Here is a 17,012-nt window from a genome sequence, read left to right on the forward strand (position 1 = left end):
CATACATGAAATGCAAGCACGGTGTCCCGAAGCTGTCACCTGAGCTGAGAGGTGGAACACGCGGGAGACTCCTAGGCGAGGCGATCGAAGAAGCGAATAATGGAAAGGAGAAGAAATCAACCATCAGCTACAACTGGAAACTGGTCTTCAGCGCAGATCATCTTCACTGTTAAAAGCAAAGAAAACAGAAGACAAGGGAGATGGATTGTAAGTGCCTAGTAATTAAGAGACATCATCAGTTGACAGCTACTGCTGTATTTTGCTACTGAACGAAAGAGAGATCAGGTAGCTGACCTGTCACTTCCCGTCGTCACGGCCACCACCTGCGAGGAGGAGCTCCCTCCGGCTGCTGCAGCGTCCGGATGGAGAGATGATCCTTCTGCTTGTACTGCTCCAGTGGATCCCAGGCCGTTGTCGCTCGGTTCCCTCTGCAGTCGCAGAACAAGACTGTTGGAGTGCAAGAGAGATGATACATCCCCTCCCGTTGCTTCCTGCACCTGTACTGCAGTTGTTGATCGTTGGACGACATCACCCAGGTCATGCTCGCTCCAGTCATACCTCAGCCGCAGAACAGGATGGTTGGGGCGCGCGTCCAGCTCATCTTGCAGCGCACCAAGCCTTGCCACTTTACCACGCCCTCCAAGTGAAATCCCGGTGAGCTTTGGAAGGTGCAGCACACCAATGATCCCTGATTCCAACCTGCAGCCGCCAAATTGTAACTTCTCCATGTGGGGCGAGGTGCCCTCCTCAAATCTCACCTCCCTCAGTCTACTACAGCTATAAAGATCAAGTTTTCTGAGATTTTGGAATGCTCCCTCTGCGAAGACTAGCTTCTCTCCAGCATAAGCATCCAAGCGAAGAACAAGGAGCATGAGGTTGGGCAGTGTCCCCAGTAATTCCATGGTTTTACCTCCCTTCAGTCTGCTATTCTTTAACTGAATCTTCACCAAATGCATCAAACTTCCAAACCAGTCTGGCACCTCTCCAAGACATCCTTGCAGCTTGAGGCTCCTCAAGAGCGGGGGAGGAGAGGAAACAGAATGCAGCCAATCAAGTTTCATACTCCAGTCTTCCACACCAAGAGAGCGGAGGGATGATAGCTTCTCAATAACTTCGCAGATTATGTTGCGCTTTTCCCTGGTGGCACCATCTATTACCACTCGCAATTTACTAAGCCTTCTAAGCTCTCCCAGCTCTTTAATTGCCTTGCTGCTGGTTCGTTTGGCATCCACAACCTCTAGTACGTGTAAAACTTTAAGGTTGCTGAACCCTTTTGGTATCCTCACACCCTTTGACTTAGAAAACTTGCTAGAACAGGCCATGTGTATCTCGGCAATTATGTTGGCGCCCTCATCAGGATAAACAAAAGGTGTGAATGTCATGGGCAAGCACAGTGTTTGAATCAAGCATTCTTTGGGGCTATCTCGATCAAAACCGGAATAGTAAGATTTTCTTGTACATCGGAGGCTAAGGAGGCAGTGAAGTTCAGTGATCTCCTTTGGTAGGGTTGATATATGAGTGTCTTATGTCCAATGTCTGCAAGAAGTGTAATTTTCCTATGGATCTTGGAAGCTTATAAATATCTCTACTCCTAATCTCTACTCCTAATGTCTCAGTTGGTAGGTCGCGTTTCGGGTTTTATTTTCGTCCCACCTTACCCGGTCTTTTTTGGTACTTCCTCCCACCTCATCTGGTCTATTTTCGTCCTCACCGTTACCTCGTCCGTATCAGCGAACCACCCGCTGGTTCGAGCATCGATTGCCTACTCCCACAACACAGAACGAGGAAAAAACCACTAGAAAATTAAATCTACGAAGTTTAACCCACGAAAAAAAACCAGGGCTGGGGAATCGGTCGAGCGATTCCTCCTGATGTTCGCCCCGCTACACTCGAATCAGCCGCCGCCCTCGCCCTCGCAGCCGCCGCCGATCCCCTTCCCCATCTCCCTCCCTCAAACGCCGCCGCCCATCGCTGACGTCCTACACAAGTCGGGCCACGCCCGCAGCGAGCGCCGCACCAACGTCTCCATCAACAAGACGCGGCGTCTCCATGAGTGTGCGGGGCTAGGGTTTCGGGCGCGGCGTCGCCCTGGTCGCCGGTGCGACTCTTCTCAGTCTTTTACCGCGGCTCCGCCTCCTGGATGGCGCTCCTGTGGGCATGGGTGCGCGCGCGCGTCTGCTTCCTCCTCTCTATCATGGTGAGTTCATCCCCTCCTTCTTCCTCCTGTCTGCTCTGCATTTGATTGGAGTGTCGTATGTAGTATACGTGCTGGTTGGCAAACGTCCAGTGCTGTTTGGTTTGGATACACACATGCATCTAGGCTATTGTCTTCTCTCTCTACGCGGAGTGCAAGGTGATTGATTCATGGTTACTGCCAATCTATTGCAGCATATTCGTGTGGCCTCGACCAAAATGTCGGTGTTGTGCTCTTGTAGAACAGCATTAAGAGGATGTGATATCAGCTAGCTTAATTTTTTCCAAACTCCTGCAATGAAAGGATGTAAGTCGCCTTCGGAACGATTGAAACACACATGAGCCTGTAATGTCGGAAGCAATTTTTCTCTCCTGTAGATGGTTATCGATGTGCAGATTTTAGTAAGCTTATGCTATCGATCTTCTGGTCAGGTGGTCCTGTCAAAATCAGATACTAATGGCAGTTTTGCGAGTGCATGCATGTTCTTGTCATTTCAACTAATCTGGCTGGCCATGTTTCCATAGAAAGGTTCAAGCTTCTCAGCCATACAATAGGTGTCAGACACCCAGACTTTATGAGCATGTGATTTGTTCAGGCAAGCAACGACAGGCACAGCTGAAACACATCCTACAAATTTTGCTTCTCTCAATTGCTCGTTTCTCCGGCGCTGCTCAGAGCATCCCGATGGACAGTGGTGTTCATGGCGAATCGATGGGGCTTGCCTTCCTCTACACAATTGAGCGCAGGTTCCTGATCATAGTACAAACTTTTGAAAACATTATATTTCCTGCTTGCACTTTACTTGAAGCATAATTATACTACGTATATTTAGCGGATACTATTGTTTGAGTAATAAAAATTTGGAAGCTCAATTATATACTTGCTTTAGATTGTTGCCTTAAAAAACAATATATCTTTTTTCACTAAAATGCAGGGTTCATTTTTCATTCAGGAATAAGGATAGTACAGGGTGTATCTGAAAAATACAGGGTAGTGAATGGTATGCCGGCAACAGCCCGCAAGGACCAAAGCAACTCTAATCTGGTTCGCTCGGTCTTTGAATCAGCTGGTTAAAAACCAAGAGGTCGTTTGGGGTTTGTAGTAGTGTTATTTACTAGAGGCTACTTCCCTTAGTATTGTCGATGTCTACTTGACCTTTCATGGGAATCGGATGTAACCATCCCGCAACCTGCGACCGTTCTAGCAACTGGCAATTATTCTGTAGCAAAGCACATCAGTTTGTTCTATTATGTTAATCGGAAAGTCTGTACATATGAGTTCAGACTGAGACTGAGAGAGTGATATAGATTTGCTCGAGTTTACGAAATATATTATGTTGTTACTTGCATCTTTCTTGGATTTTTTCCCTTGCATTTCTTCTTCTTTTCCCTACCATCTGTTTTATAGAAGTTTCTACATCAAATTAAGCAAGTACATTATCCGTTCTTGTCCAAGTTTATCTTATTCCTTTCATCGGAAGTCTGTACAAATGAGTTTGGACGAAGAGAGTGACATAAATTTGCTTGAGATTTTGAATTATTTTCTGCTTTTGGGTTTGCATGCTATACTGCTTGATTAATGATTATTGAGGAAAATTAGTGGCAAACGTTGGTTGAGAAAGCTCCTGCATTTACTGTAATGCACGGTAGTTTATTGCAATATGATCTGCACGGTAGAAAGCACTCATATTTGATTTGATTCTGTTCTGTGCTTGCCAATAGTAATAACTTGAAATATGCTTTTATCATGATTATAAAGTTTATTGATGATGCTTTGTTTCAGGATATGTGTAGAGGCTATTTGCAATGTGTTCAAGGCAGATAGTAGATTATATGGTTAAGCATCTCACTTATATTGGTAATTTTTATTTGTTTTATTTAAATTAAAATGGTTTATGTATTCTGCTCTATAGGTGAATTTGCTCCAATGATTCTGCAACCCTCGAGGAGGTGACATTTCCATCAAATGATTTTACAGTTCGTTTGGTGTCAACAATGGGTGGCAGTAAACTGCATTGCTACTAAGTGCGGAGTAAGGACTAAAGCATTTGTCTTATTATACACACATTACAAATATCAAAATGACCATGAAGGATATGGTTGTTTCCTCAGCTTCTGTCTGCCAAGGACGTGGTGGATCCAAAGAAGTTTCTGATGCAGAGTTAGCTTTGGAAGGAACTTCTTCTGCTCACTGTTTACATGCTGGTGGTACTCTTGGTGTTTTGCCAACTGGAAAGAAGATAGTTAGCATGGGCATTATTCATTCATCAATGCCAAAACACAAAAGGCTTAGACAACAAAAAAGAATGCCCGTTTTTCAATGGTCTATTGAAGAAAAATCAAAGGGGACAAAAGATAATACTCCCTCCATTCCGATTTACTCGTCGTGGTTTTAGTCTAAATTTGAACTAAAACCACGACGAGTAAATCGGAACGGACGGAGTAGTATTTCTAAAGGTATTTTTCTGGAGATCCGACATTATCCATTTCTTATATATTTTTCCTGAAAATAAGTAAATATATTAATTAGAAGTATCAGGTATAGAACTATTCTAAAGTGATTTTTAGTATCACTAGCACCACCAACAATTGGCATGTGGGCTTGTTTTCCTTTGTAAGACGATGATGACAAAGTTATCCCCGGGTCTGAGTGCCTCAAGTGTGCATACAATGGCTTACATATTAACTGAATATTGGGTTTGATCTTCAGAGAATTCTCAATGCGTAGAGCAGTCCTCTCCATATTAACACATAAAGCCCCATTCCCTCCCAACACTGGCCGGTGGCGGAGCTTGGCAACGGTTAGATTCTTTTATGCTGCCTCTTCATTTCCTGATAAATGAAATTGAAATCTAATTCTATGATGTGGTAGGTGGTGATGTGGAGGCGATGACCATCATGGAAGAGGGAAATATGCTGCTAGATACTGATGTTGATTGCAACGACTCCATGACATTGTAAGTTGGTTAATGGAACAATTTTGAGCTTACATATATTATGATGACATCTTTCTTGGAACTCGCAGTGGTAGAGAATCTGTTGTTTGCATAGGCAAAAAATTATAGAGGCCAACATTGGCCATAATATCCCCTTTCGCTTTGAGAACTGATGATGCATAACAAGAGGCAAATATTTGTAGGCTCGAAACCATGACCTTGGTCCTCTCTGCAGCCTCAGTATTCAAATTTAGATTTTCTTTGTAATAAGTCGGTATTTTGCCACCTTATAGATGGCCTACCATTAAGTATCATATGCTCCAAAGCTATATTTTGTTGTCGCATCGCTGCTTTAGTATTCTTCGCTTGCATAGCTAGATCAACAGTGCAACTTACACCAGGGGCAATCCATGTGAGATGACACCATTGCTAATACATCTCCCAACGAGTTCACCTTTTCCCTCTCATATGGAAGCAGCATACACCATGGACAATCTATGTGCTGTCCCAGTAGGAAGTACTGAGCCCCCAACTAAAATCGCCGAACATTCAGTCTGAATCATAAACGGTGGACCCTTTCCTGGATTCATAAATTTGGTCAGGTCGAGAGCGCAAGATTTCGACTTTAGTTCTTGGAGATGATGAAAGAATCTCAGTGCCTTTTAATTATTTACATCTCAGTGCCCAACCCGATTATTATCAGACTGTAAACTGTGTCTTTGAGTTGCGTGTAGGTTATTTGAATGTATTGAATTTCTACAGTAATATTAAGATCCAAATTACCAATTTTTGTAGGTAACGAGGGGATACCGCAATGGACAAGGCAGAAATCTTGTTCAGAGGGACAATGCCCACGGGTGACTGCGGTGTGAGCTGGTGTTGTCCTGTCATGGCAATAGGGACGCAGAGGCAAGGTGGAGGCCAGAGATGGCATGGAGAAAAATTATGACGAGCAAAGCAGTGACATTGTACAGTAACACGGTCATGTGTGTGGCCTCTGCGCAGCAGCGACAGGTAGCCATCGGAGCAAGGACAACGGCGCACACACATGTTTATGATGCTGCTCGAGGCCACAGGGCCAACCAGGATTTGTTATTCCTTCAAAGTGATATGAAAACGAAGATTCTACTTGTATAACTAAAGTTTGATCTTCAGTCCTACTCCCTCCGTCTAGGTACATCCATTTGAGCGCCAACTAATTCCGGACGGAGGAAGTACACAACACATCCTTTTTAGCGGAATAAAAGGCCACAACTTCACCACATATGAGTGTAACTAAATCTCATGTTTCATGCTCTAACTTTTGTACTAAATTTTTGTTAGATACAGGCAGTGGCGGGTGGCGGAATAGCAAGGCATCCAGTCAGATGACATGGGTCGATGGGGAGTTGGTGGCTCTTGACTACAACAAAGATCATCGAGGCAATCTATATTGGTTGGTCAATTACTAACAACCTAACACAACATGTTTCGAATTGCATTTTTTCTGACTAAAAGTAGCAGTTGCTGCTGTTGTATTAAGATATGAACGAGAATCCAGAATAGGCTCTTAAGGCAGCAAGGGTGTTTGGCGCCTGGAGGAGCGTCCGGGTTCAAGGATCTGGCCCCCGCCATCGAGATGTATGGGGTCGTCGCCGAGTACATCTGGTACGTACACATGAACCTCCCTCCACTCCAATGTCGCTGCTGTTTGTTTCGTCTGTCACTATGTTCCTAGAGACCACAACAGTAGCTTCAGGATAGGGGGCCAAACCTGCATCTTTTTATGATTTCTTTTTATTAGATTAGCACGGGAACGAGCAGTGCAGTGAGGATTTGGCCCCTTAAAGACTTGGTGGGTGATAAGTGACGTCCATATTCTGTAAACGTCTTGGTCCCGGTTCCAACTCATTGAATACATCTTTTTAATATGTGAATAAATTCACTTTCGGTCTGTTTGCTAACTTGCTAATTGCCTTCTTACACCCCATGGCGGATCTGTGTATGAAAGTGTGATTGGCTATAAACATGAAAAAATTACCAAAACAAATAGTAGACCGTACTTCATGTGTGCATTGAGATGAAGTGTAAGGATCACGTGATATATATCATTTCATATATCATGTCAGCAAAAACATGCTGTGGTGGTCGCCATCGGCTGATGGCGTACATTCCTTGGCACTGGGATACCGTAGAGGGGGAGGGCGACGTCGTGGAGGGAAGGGGAGACGACGCTGGAATGTCGTGGCATGCTTTGATGCCAGCAACGTCAGTTTGGAGAGAAGCTGGGGGTAGATATGAGTGTGAGCATTGCTATGAAATGCGATATGATGGTGAGCGTTGTGCCATGCAATGAGAGAGTGAATTGCTTTTTCAAAAATAAAAAGAAAAGGAGTGACATTTTTTTTTGGGAAAGTATTTGATTGCGATCAGAGAAATGTCACATACTTTTATATAGTTGAAAATATCAGATACCCTAACAAGTCATGTTTATAATGGACCAGACCAAAAAATCATTGAGTTTTAACAATCATAAGAGATGCATACAAATAATGCTTCTTAATATATTTGTTACACATGATAATACAAAAGGTGTGTTTATATATATTCCTAATATATTTATTTATTTTCGTATGAGAGAGATAAAGATGGATTATGTCAACGTTTGAAAAAAAAACCCACCAAACAAGGGTGTAGGGACGATGCTATTGAAAGAGGTAAAAAATTCATCGAGTTTTGTACAACAAAAAGCCCGTGGCAACGCACGGGCATTCTACTATATAGATTGTATATGAGTTTTTTTTCTTATTTTAATATATGTTTATATATTCACCTTTATATATCAAAGACAAAAACTGGTAGCTTATGATTGTGCTTTGAAAATGCTGATTGGCAAAGTCATTGACGTAACTATGATGGGCTGGCCTAAAAGCATGATTTCACAGAATTAGAAGAAATGCATACAAATAATTGTTCTTTTCTGAGAGATGTTGCACATGCATACAAATGATTGTATTAATTTATTCTATAGCAACGGATCCACTGTGGTAGTAGTAGTGGAGGCGGATATAGTGTTGTAAAAATGTTCGGCAATACCGGTTGATTTGTATGAGGATCTGCAAGGACACGACACATGTTGAACCATTGAAATATTGAAGTCCACTAGATAAAAGGATGGACACATGAGCTCAGGACCTGGTTGTGGGCGCTGAACTCGGAGAAGGTGCGGCGTTGTGGTGAACAGGTTGTGTCGTTGTGGTGGTCACCCTCGGCTATGATTGCGTGCAACCCTTGGCAGTGGGAATTGGCCTGGGATGCCGTCGAGGGGAGAGGAGGGGCGGGCGACTCCGTGCAGGCTAAATGATGTGCCGTTGAGGGGAGGACAGTGAGAGGCCGTTGTGGGCAGAACAGTCCGGGGGGAAGGAGATGTGAGTGCGAGCGATATGTCGTGCTATTAGAGAATAAGAGGGCATATTGATTTTTTTAAGATAAAAATAGGAGTGGCTGCTTGTTTTTGTAGCGAAAAGCGATTGCTTGCTACAAGAGGCATGTCTCATTTTTTTATATAGTTAAAAATATCACAAACCCTAACGAGTCATTTCTGGAGAATAATTATCAACAAATAAATTACAGGAAGCACACATGTTATTAAAATTTTGATGTGACTCACTCTACTAAAAAGCACAATGCGACTCACTGTGACTAAAAATGGTCACCTGCTTATATGAATATAGATTGTATATGAGTTTTTTTTTAATTTTAATATATGTTTATATGTTCACCTTTATATATCAGAGATAAAAAGTGGTAGCTTCTAATTATGCTTTGAAAATGCTGATTGGCAAAGTCATTGGCGTAACTATGATGGGCTGGCCTAAAAACATGATTTTACAGAATTGGAAGAAATGCATACAAATAATTGTTCTTTTTTGAGAGATGTTGCACATGACAATATAAAAGGTGTATTTCTATATATGTTTAATTTTGCAGGTTATGAGAGAGATGGATATGAATTATGTTGACGTTCAAAAAGAAAGCATCGACAAGGGACAATATTGATGAAAGGGGCAAAAAATTAACAAAATTTTAAGTATATATGTGCAATCAGAAAAAAATTATTTAAAAGGCCTGTAGCAACTCATGCAAGGTGCTCTCACGGGTGTAGGTTTGTCCATCGCCATTTGACTTTATAACCGTGCAAGACAGTTGACAGCAGATCGCTTATGGTAGGACCTAGCTATTACCAATGATTTATACTATCAAATGCAGTGTCAGTGAATGGTGTTCCTTTATCATGGTTGAAGGTTGCACGTCTTCTGCTAGGTTCATTGATACTTCTCGGTATGTACTTGAATGTTTCTTACCTAATTTTTTAGTGGCTACTATTCTTAGTGGACAGATATAAGGTTTACATGATAATTGTTGTCGAGTCACTCAAATACATGCATGTTTGTCTGCTCTGACGGCTACAAGGAGCAAGAGATAGTGGGATGAAGGATGAGTGGGGATAGGGCGAGACGGAGCTATATAGAGAGGGGAAGAGTAGAGAGATAAGGTTTACGTGATAATTATTGTCGAGTCACTCAAATACATGCATTGTAGCCCGTAGCAACGCACGGGCATTCTGCTAGTTTGCGTAATGTTCAGCATAAGAAAGATTCACATATTTCAAGTGACGTAACAGCCCTATATTATTGATATATTTCTGTGAGATTTCAAATTCTGCATCCTTTAGATCCAAGGCTCTCAGCATCCTCAAGTCCGGTGAACAGACTGAAGGTGATGGATCCACAGGTCTATCACCAAACACCGTTATTGATTGAACATGGCTCCAGTCTATGCCTATATTTTGGCACTTGCTGCCATGGTATGATACATGGCGAAAGTTCTCCTCCACGGCACTGGTTACATCTTCTCCTGCCAAGTATACAAAATTTTCATTTCTTGCAATTGAGACCATGACATCATGCATGATATCATGGACTCGACAACTCTTAATGTTCCCTTCTATGTCCACTTTTGAGGGTTGAATCATGCTACGGCTGATTAACTCTGTGAAATAACCTATTCCAACATCCAAAACATGCACCCCATCTTTGGCTCTAACAAGCCCCTCCGCTATCCATCTCTCTACCAGACGCCTTCTTTTTATTTCATAATCCTCAGGAAAGATGCTTAGATACAAAAAGCATGGCTTGAGATGAGATGGTAAGTGATTGTAGCTTAGAGTAACCATACTCCTCATTGCCTCAAGGCTAGGGTTACTCTCGAGCTCCGAGGGGAGTTGTTCATAGACCTGTGCCCAATATGCTATCTTTTTAGTAGCAAGGATGCCTCCTACTGTGAGTATAGCCAACGGTAAGCACCCAAACTTTCTAACTAGTTGTTCAACTGTCTTCTTCCATTTCTCATCTTTTTCCATGTCTTCCTGTCTTTTTCTACTCTTTCTCAGTAGCAAATTTGTGGCATCAAGTGAGTCTAGCGGTTTAAGGTGGTAGACCAACTCTTTTACAGTAATATGCTCAGCTAATCCAACATCTCGTGTTGTTACTATTACCCGGCTACCTTTCTGGTTATTACTAGGAAAGGCAAAAGTTTTGATCCATTCCCAGTCTTGTATGTTCCACAAGTCATCAAGAATAATAAAGTACCTCTTATCCTTCAACTCACTTGTGAGGTAATTGGAGAGGTCTTGTTCTCGCACTGTCTTCCCTTCAACATCATGCAAGAATGTCCGTAGTGAGTCATTACCAAAAAACTGTTTGATCATATCCTTGAGCATCTCTATCTTGGAAAATGATTGTGATACTGTGATCCAAGCACGACAAGAAAAATTCTTCACAATATCTTCCTTACTTTCGTATGTCTGCCGTGCAAGAGTGGTCTTTCCTAAACCACCCATGCCAACAATACATATCTCCTTGCAAGGACCATCCCTGGAGTTAACATCTACCATCTGAATTAACTCCCGTTTAGGCTTAACGAAGCCCACAAGCTCTGCCTCATCAATGTTGCTACCCGAGTGCTTGCGAATATCTTCCACATTGGACTTCATCTCGTCAACGGTGTTGGCATCATTGGTTGTGAACAAATTGTAGCGTGTGTTCCTACTGCTCACTTCTTCAACTCTTGATTTGAGATCACGGATCTCCATAGCGATTCGATGGCGGTCTTTGAGCTTCATTAGTTTCCTTGACAAGCTTTGACTCCTCACATGCACCATGAATTCACTAAGGCAATCTTCAATATTGTAGGACAGGTCCCTTACTTGCTCTGCCCACACCTTCAGTAGCATGTCTTTGTCTTTTGTTGCTTCAACGGTTTCCAGGAATGCCTGCATGGTCTTTAGCTCATCTTTGATGAACCTGTCAAAACAAAGGCCGAAATGAAACTTAGAACAAACAATTTTTGACATCCGGTAAGCTGGACGGTGCAGCCATATTTGACGAAGTTTATACCTTCCTGAACATGTTTTTGGCCAGGCTACATATGCAAGTTTTGTCATGCTAATAGTCTAAGTAAAATTATTGGTGATGTACTGATGTTTCAAGCATTCATAGACCTCACCAGACCAGTTTCCAATAAAACGGGGGAACTAAGGGTTTAAAATGACAATGGAGGATACTGGATGGCAATTCGATGTTAGAACCAGAAGGGGCGAAAACTTCCAGGACATTTTTTTTTTACTGAGTTATTACTTTTTGTCTCCAATCTTCCAGTTTTGATCCTAGCTAATTTGTGTCGTCCGAATGAAAATAACCGGATATTTGTGATTGAAAAAGACTAGGCAAGAGCAATTGTGACTCATCAGTAAGAAAAGGCCTGGAGAAAAGAAGCACCGAGAAGTTACCAGATATCCTTGCGCACACCTATGAGCAGGCTCATCTCGGCGGTGGCGGCAGAGGCGGCCGTGCTGATGGAGCCTCCCAGCGGTGTGGAGAAGAAGAAATGAGAAGCGGCTGGATGGAGTGAAGATGGATGCGGCGGAGAGGAAGAGGCGAACCTTGGGTTGGGTACTTGTAGTAGAAGATGCAGCTCGGGCGTGGCGGAGCGCACAACACACAAGTGTGCACGCGCGCATGTGTGCTGGGTCAACAAATGAGTCAATGAGAAAAAAAGACTTTCCTTTCCACCGTCCATTTTCAATAGAAGATGTAAATTTAAAAATGTAAAACTGATAGCTTTTCGCATCTTCAGAAAAGAGACAACTCCAATAGATGATGCAAAGCGAAGATGTAAAAGTGCAACTCCAATAGGTGATGTAAACTGGAGATGTGAAAAATTAGAAACTTGAAATACTACTTCATTTCAAACATAGTTCGTTATACTACTTCATTTAAAGCATAATAATAATTAAACATAGTCCGTTCTACTACTTCATTTCAAACATAATAATAATAATAATAATTAAACATAGTTTGTTCTACTACTTCATTTCAATCATAATAATTAAACATGGTTCTAACTAAAACATAATTAAACATAATCCTAATATGAAGGACTACTACTAGTTCAAACTACTACATACATCAAACTACTACTCCAACGACTATTACTAGTTCACACTACTACAACTCGAAGATGATACTACTCCTCGTCGGAGCTCCTGAACTTGTCCCAGAACTCGTCCTTGTCCGGGTCGTCGCACCCCTTCTTCTTCTTCTTCTCGACGTCGCCCTTCCATCAGAACTCCTGCTCGGCCTGCACATACTCCGGATGCCCACGTGTGAACCTCGTCATTGTTGCCTCGTTGCTCTCTCCGGGACTAATGACAATGGAGGGCCTCTTCTCCATCTTGATTTCCTCCATACGATGCCCCCTGGCACAAGAAACTCCACATCCGCCTGGGTCTCGATCTCCAGGAAGTTGAAGTCCTTCCTCAGCCTCCCGGCATGCCACACCGCCACGTCATAGGCACGCACGGCCTTGTGGACGATGGGAAAGGTGCTGAGCCAAAAGCGGCGGCCGACGTCGCTGAACTCCACCCCAAAGTTGTCGGAGGGCTTCGCCCTCACGTGGAAGAACCCTGTCTTGCCCTTCGGGGTCTTCCTCAGTGGCATGGCGACAGCGGGGTGGAATGGCCGAACCGCGGTGGTCGAATTGGGCGGCCGACAGTGGCGGCTGGAGGGGTGGCAGCGACGACGACGACGACGACTGAAGGCAGCGACGGTGGTTGTGGGTGGTGGAGAGGCCGGATCTGGCGTCGGGCGGCAGCTGTGTGGTGCGGTGGGCGGGCGGGCGGCAGTGGCGATGGTAGAAAGGCAAAGTGGGTGGGGGGGGGGGAGGGAAGTGAACGGCAGTTAGCGGTTGGCGCGCGACCAGTGTTGTTACATCTCCTATAGGTGGATATGCAAATTTGCACCACGAGGTGTTGTAGTTTACGTCTCCGAGAGGCGGAGATGAAATGTTTTTTTGCATCTACACCATCTGTTTCAGAGGTATTTTTCGTCCATGAAAATGCAAAAGTTAGGTATTTTTATATCTGCATTTTCTATTGGAGATGCTCTAAGCACAAGCGGCCATGCTTTCGTGGCAACGGCAGGGACAAGGGCGGTCGCGCTATTCTAAATATGACGATCTCTTTCCACCTCATCTCTTGCAAGCTCCACAGGACCCACTTCCACCTGCTCCCAGAAGGGGTCCAGGGCATCTGGCGACGATTTTTGCAACATGTTTTCGAAAGGCAGGGTTGAAATGGAGGCGGGCCAAATATTTGCGAGGCATCAGAGAGAGTGGCGGGAGGGATAGGAGGCTGCTACGGCCTTTTATAGGCCATCATTGTTGGGAATGTACTACCAAATAATCGTTTTACCATATGTACGCACACACCCAGAAACACTACAAAGATGTAAGGATAGGGATCATATTACCACCAATTAAGTTCCCGTGTTGTGGAAGTAGTCGAGGGCGAGTTGGTGAAGCGCGATTCCTGCGGCTAGATGATCCGCTGATCCAGCACTGAAAGTACGATTCCTCTGAAGGTGTCCGCGCGTAACTAATTAGCGGTTCAGCATCACTTCATGGACCAACAAAAAGATCTATGGGAGAACTAGAGAAGGAGATGCAACCTAGCGAGAGTGATCACGCGGGTAGCAAAGGGGGCATATGTTCCAAAGGACATATCTGTCCAAGGGGTGCGCCCCCTTCTTTATATTGGTAGCGGGGGGCAGCCGACTTGGGGAAGGGCCCCCCCTTATGGCTGGCGCACCAGGGGAGGGAGATCGTCCCGAGTTCTTCCCCCCCCCCCCCCCCCCCCCATCCCACCCAAGAATTGGGGCCGCACCAAGATCCTTTCAAAGGCAATAATGAATCACACATCAGCTTAATTTAGAAAGTAGTGTATATAGCCTCTTTTTTATACTAAATTTTAGATAGCCTCTAAAGTTTCATGGAATGAAAATATAAGCGCACTCTAATATATCCCCAAATTTTAACTCCTAAAAAATGGCCCCAAAATTTAACTCCTCCCAAATACTAGGTTTTGGAGTTTGCATTCTAACCAATCCCCAAAACATGGCGCCCTAATTTTTTTTGTTTGCCATTTCTCACTTCCTTTTAAATACGAAACAACCCATTTCCACTATTTCCATCTTCCTTGCATTTTTGGTTGAAGAGTGTTGCAGTTGGTGGTAGCTTGCCACGATGCGGGAGGGGTGGAGGAGGAGAGGTGCCACGACCGTTTTCTGGCCTCACCGACTCTAGAGGGTGCGGGCGCTGGAGGCGGCCCACACTGGTGGTAGTCAGATGTGATGGCTCGTTGGGGTTAGGTGTAGGGCAACAAGATGAAGATCTCATGGCGGAGATTGAGAGATGGTGGCACTTTAGGAATTGAAAGGGACGTAGGTGTGGGTGTTGGGTGGCGTTCGACGGCGCGGCTTGTCGAAGTTGGCGGAATAGCCTAGGATGTCACTAGAAGGGCATGTCACTCAGAGAAGAGAACTTCCTTCCACTAAAAAACTTTCATGTAATTAAGGAATGAGAATGAACAAAATGTCGTTTCCCAATATATTTGAATGGAGGGGCAGTCTTTTGGAATCTCCAAAAAAACTTCAGAGGAGTTAAAGCGGTGTAATGGGGATGGTCTAGATGGCCATAACTCCCAGTGATAGCGGCATTTTGCGGCCTAGAGATTTTTGTGATCGATTATAGATGCCCTAATCGCATGGGGTTTAAAACCAACTATTCTATACCCGAACTTTAAAAGCTGAAAAATCACCCCTATCTCATGGCCAAATTGTTTGTTAACCGGTATTGCATACATGGTTGCCATGGTTACATGTGTTGGTTGTTACTCCATCGGAATGTTTCGCGCTTGGTGCACAAAGAAAGAAGGAATGATCACTTGTATGGATGCAAAGAGGGATATGGGCTAACTAGTGGCCCTACCGTCAGCTTGATCGGAACACGGTAGAGAGGATGATGGCTCATTGGTGGCTATACAACGGCAAGTTTGATGGGATGACCATGGATTCATATTATATACATCATGGTCGACCGGGTCATGTATGCCTCGATCACCCCTAACTACTAAAGCGTTGACGACAACAAGGAGGGTGCTTCAGCGATGGCGGGGGCCTGAAATCAGAGTACACATAAGTCAGAGGGGAAGGATATGAGGATTTAGTCATAAGGGATTGAAGATAAGGCCAGGACCGGAGAAGCGTCAGGCTCGGGCTAAATATGTTAGTAGGGAAAGGAGGAAGCGTGAGAAGAAGTTGAGGGTGCAACTGTTTTTTATAGACATGAGTGTGATGCATTATTGGCTAGGTTCGCAAAGGCGTCAGGAAAGCGCGGCGGAGGGCATGCCAAGTTGTGTGGATTTAATTGACGGTACAAAAAACTTTCTAGAAGGTTGTACTAAACTGAGATAGAAGAGGGTGAGAGCATGTGGCTCAACTTTGTGGAATTAATAGACGAGGAGGTTAGGTAGGGCGTGCACACAAGGGGGTCGTACCATCGAAAAAGTTGCTGGAAAGACAAAAGAGATAGGGGAAACATGAGTCTCATGCTCTGTTCGAACCTGTGCAAAGGGGGGGGGGTGTGCCACGGACATCCGTTAGTCCCGCTGCAGTCTCATCAGAGTAGTTCATGTAGTGAAGTCAAGAGCAGGGGCGGCCGGGCGGGAGAGCTGGAACACATCCAACTCATGTGCTTCTCATCGTGCTCCAAGGCATGGCAAGGGCAATTTGCCCTACAATGGTTGGCCAACCGCAAGGGAAAAGGGAGGAGGGCAAGCGGTGACTCCAGCTACCCATGAAAGGGAGAATGGTTGGATTCTTTTTTTTACGGAAGAGATAAAAAGGGGTAAATTACGGTGTATCACATTAGCAAACCACATTCCAAGTTCCTAGGGGGGTATGCGTCATATTTTGTAAAGTTGAGGGGTGTAGAATGTCCGATTTTAAAACATAACGGTTATGTTATCGTTTCTTAAAAGTTGAGGTTAGGTTAGTATGTACACTTCTTTTGCTTAATATAACTTCACACTGAGCAAGATAGCAACATCTTGTGGGTTTTCTTTTGGAATGGTGTAAGGCCTTGTGCTCCATCTGAGGGTGGTAGGAACAATGACAAAGAAATGTCCCGAGTGTACTTAGCAAGCACATGAGTGCCAGTCTGACACAAAGTGAAGCATGCTGACCATTAGAAAACCCTCACATTTAAAATACCGATGGTCAGAAAAATGAAATCAAAATGTATTTACTTACTCTAGCAAAAATATATACCCCATCAATTTATGAGATTGTGTGAAAATCGGTTCTTCGGGCCCTCTCCCGAAAAAAAAGGGTATCAACAGTAAAAACCTTGCACCAAATTATACTGGAGAAATGGTCCTGGGTTCCAAGCAGACCGAAAAGGAGGAGAAATAATTGCAGTGTACCAGCATGAAATGCATGTTTCTCA

The 17,012-nt window shown here is 44.0% G+C and overlaps 1 long non-coding RNA gene and 1 pseudogene across 1 annotated transcript; one reads left to right on the forward strand and one right to left on the reverse strand.

Annotated features, from left to right (window-relative positions):
• Positions 1-147: 147 nt before the first annotated feature.
• LOC123152832 (disease resistance protein RPM1-like) lies at positions 148-12,335 on the reverse strand (annotated as a pseudogene).
• On the forward strand, positions 4,299-9,509 carry LOC123150788 (uncharacterized). The gene is made up of 5 exons (XR_006475347.1): positions 4,299-4,994; positions 5,066-5,150; positions 5,925-6,564; positions 6,652-6,776; positions 9,099-9,509. It is a non-coding gene; the product is annotated as an uncharacterized lncRNA (long non-coding RNA).
• Positions 12,336-17,012: the final 4,677 nt, after the last annotated feature.

This window comes from Triticum aestivum, chromosome 7A, assembly GCF_018294505.1.
Source record: "Triticum aestivum cultivar Chinese Spring chromosome 7A, IWGSC CS RefSeq v2.1, whole genome shotgun sequence".
In the NCBI taxonomy this organism is placed as follows: domain Eukaryota; kingdom Viridiplantae; phylum Streptophyta; class Magnoliopsida; order Poales; family Poaceae; genus Triticum; species Triticum aestivum.